The sequence below is a fragment of the Suncus etruscus genome, chromosome 11 (assembly GCF_024139225.1).
Source record: "Suncus etruscus isolate mSunEtr1 chromosome 11, mSunEtr1.pri.cur, whole genome shotgun sequence".
NCBI classification, from domain to species: domain Eukaryota; kingdom Metazoa; phylum Chordata; class Mammalia; order Eulipotyphla; family Soricidae; genus Suncus; species Suncus etruscus.
Window position 1 is genome coordinate 69,189,207 of NC_064858.1, and position 3,684 is coordinate 69,192,890.

Sequence of the window (3,684 nt, forward strand, 5' to 3'; positions counted from 1 at the left end):
GAAGTCTAGCATTCTATTTTTTTGTATTGCTTGTACTTATTATTAATTCTAACAGACTTTAATGTATATTTATTTCATAAATATATATGTCAGAATGTATTTGTTATAACTAAGTATTTTCTTACCTTGTTCTGGACCTGGTAAGAGAAAAGTGAGCAATGGACCTAACTTTATGGCCTAAGCTTAGGACGTCTGTAGAGAGAACCCTGGACACAATATAGTTTTTGGTTATATAGGTTTTGGTTAAGTTTTATGTTTTTATTTGATAAAATGAAGAAATTCAAAACACAACCTCCTTGACATGCTGCCATAGAATTTTATTGACATTTTAAGTTTGGAGATTATATAGTTAAAGTTTAACAGAAGTTCATATATTAGCAGATATGTTACTCAAGATTAAGAATCTTTTCTCTATATATAAATCAGATATTTTTGACAGTCTTAAACCAAAAGTATTGTTTCTTTCAAAATAGTTTATAGGAACCAATGAATGTTATGAATAAAAATATATGGTTCCTTCTAAAGGGAAAATATTTCTGCTTCTTTACATATATTCATGTATGTAAATAAGAATGTCATATGTTTCAGAGAGACTCACCCAAAAATCATTTATTTTAACTTATGCAAACGAGGCATGTAGATCCATATTTACTCCAGGCAATGACTAGAAACAATAATTATTTTGTTACTTATTCCCCTTAAGCAGATACTTGAAATAGAAATATCCATCTGAAATATAGAAAATAATAGAAATTTTAAAAGAAATAGAAAATATAGAAAATGATAAATCATTTAAATCAAGGCATATAATTTCTCAAATGTAGAAACATTTTTTTAGGAAACTATACATTTCATATAGGCCCTCAAAATTTTATGAGACTCAATTTAGGAATTATATCTTTGAAAATCATTTAAATACATCTTTAAACTAGTATATTTTATTTTTCACTGTTGGTTGATATTTTTGCCATTTGTTTTCACTTAGATAACCACCCAGATAAAACAAATAGTAAGGAGATAAGAAGTTTCACCAATTTTAACAATGACCTGCTGTGGTAGAATTACTGATTCCTGTAAACAAAACATTTTTCACTAGAGAAAACTTGGATGAGGGTTCCTGAGTATTATGTAAAATAAATTTATAAAAGGACAAGTATGATCAAAGGGTATGAATGAAGATTACATGAGTAGTATTCAGTTTGAAAAAGGTATTTCTCATTTTTATAAGAAAGATTTTATAAAGCATATATTTTAGTTATCCTTTAGCAAAAACTATCAAAGCTATTCAGGTAATTTCCACACATTCTCATAAAAGAAAAACATTGTATCCTTGGAATGACAAAATAGTCATTTCAAGATATTTCTATACGTTGTATGAGTTTGCAGCTTAAGGTATGTTTTCATTAACTGTTTGTTTAATGGTTTGGTTTTTACTTCAGTATAAATTTTCCCATAATGTTTCAGAAGCAACTATCCAATGAGCATGACATCTTATAATTGTGTTTCTTTTTTTAGAAATCTTTGTCTTCAAGTTTTATTTGCATCATTTGTTAATAAGTGAATGCCAAGTTATTTATGAAACATAAGTGCAGTGCATCACACCAAAGGTATCTAATAACAAAAGATATGTTGCCAAGTTCCAGATTCATATGACAAATCATAAGATCAGTTTTCTTCAGTCAATTCTAGTTATCAAAACTTAAGCTTTTTCTTCCAGTTTAAATTAAAAGTTACCATTTTTAAGACTTAGAAAGGTCTCTTATAATTGGTGACTGTATTTTAACATTCTTTCCTGTCATGATTATATTTGGAGGTTAAAAACAGGTAGAACAGTTTAGTAAAAGAATTAATAGCTGTACCTTTTCATGGGGGCATTTACATTTTTAATCTTTGCCATTTGAAATAGAGCAGTCTCTGGGAGATAAGCTTCAATGACAATTGACTTTGGAAAGAATAAGTGACTTGTGCTTCCTCAGTCATGTCATCAGTAGGGAATTCTCTGACTTTGTGAGCTCCAATATTCATCAAGACACTGCTAAGGACTCTATACAAAATCAAGTATGCAGTTTTTTTTCTTTATTTAAGAATTCAAGGCAGAGATGGAGTACATCAATTTACAAAAGCAGTTCTCAAGCATGATCAAAAGAGCTGATGTCATTTTATTTTACTCTGCTGTTCCAATAGGACTCCAAGACACTGTCATATTTGGTCCACCTTAATTTAAACCTCTATGACTATCTGCAATTGTTGGATAATGCCTGAATATCTATCTCATAGCTTAGCTAATTTGTATTTATTCTACAGACACAGATTATTAGTAAAAACAGTAGTAGATAACACTGCAAAGTAGAAATCCACCTCCTTCAGGGAAGCGACATGAGACATAATTTCCTAGTACATGGGGTAGATCTACCTATCTTTATTCCTTCAAAGAAACTCTCAAGAGAAAGGGTTGCTTGCCTTGTGGGCTATTGTATCCCTATCATCCAATATGATGTCCATCTTAATGTCAATGTTCAATATTTGTTGAATGAATGAATAATGGTATAGAGGGGCTGACAACTAAATATCTCCCAAGAATTTCAAAAATGTCACCAGCTTATCTAATTCTAAAATTTCTGAATTTTCATAGAATCAGAATGGACTCTTTATAATCCTTTTAGATATATGAATTTGAAATGAATCAGTTCAAAGCATTCTAGGGTTTGTGGACATGTAGATATCAAATAGTATTTGGGGCGTCAGTTTTATAACAACTAAATTTTAATCTTTCTATTTTTTTAATTTTTGAGAACTCTTACATTAGTTGGCAAGGCCAATTCAAACATGGAATTCTCTTTATAAATTTTATAGAAAAGAGGTCTTGTTTTTTTAAAATAAATCATATCAAGTTTATTATTACTAATCCATTCAAAATTTATAGCCTTATGGAATTTGTCATATTGAGACAATTTCCCTAAGTCATCTCAGTTTTAAAAGTGTCACATCTGCTTTAAGAAAGGAATGAAACTTTATTCCTGTCACTAGCATAACACTGATCACGAATGTCTTTTAATGACAGAAATCAATTTTCATGTCCATACAAAAAGGATCTGCAATAAGCACTATTTATTCTTCTACATTTGATTCCAAGAATTTGAATTTGAGATTCCCAGCTAAAAAGACATTTTCTTGCATTTTTTCATTTAATTTAACAAATATTGATTGTTCTGCTAGTACATAAGCTTTGGAAATACAATAGCAAACAAGATAAGCGTAGGCCACTAATTGAGCTAACTATTGAGAAAACCCTTTACACTTACTTGAGCAATAGTTTATCACCATTAATATTTACATTAGATAGAAGAAATAAAAATCCCTCACCCCATGGATATCATAGAAATTCCCCTGCACAGATTTATGTGAGCATGCTTTTCTAGAAAAACCACTCAAAATGCTGCTGGATTTATCCATATACTATAGTTATAATATACAGAGGTAGACAAATGATCATTTTTATTTAATTCTTGGTATGTTCTATTGCACTCCTTGCTCTCATATTCTATCTTGTTGAATACACAACTCAATTAGTAGGCTAGAGATAAGAATATTGAAGCCCAGACATGTGATTTGTCCATGATCACACAGTTAATAAGTAATACTGGGATTTGAACCCATGCAGGGTAACACAACAGCTCGTATTTA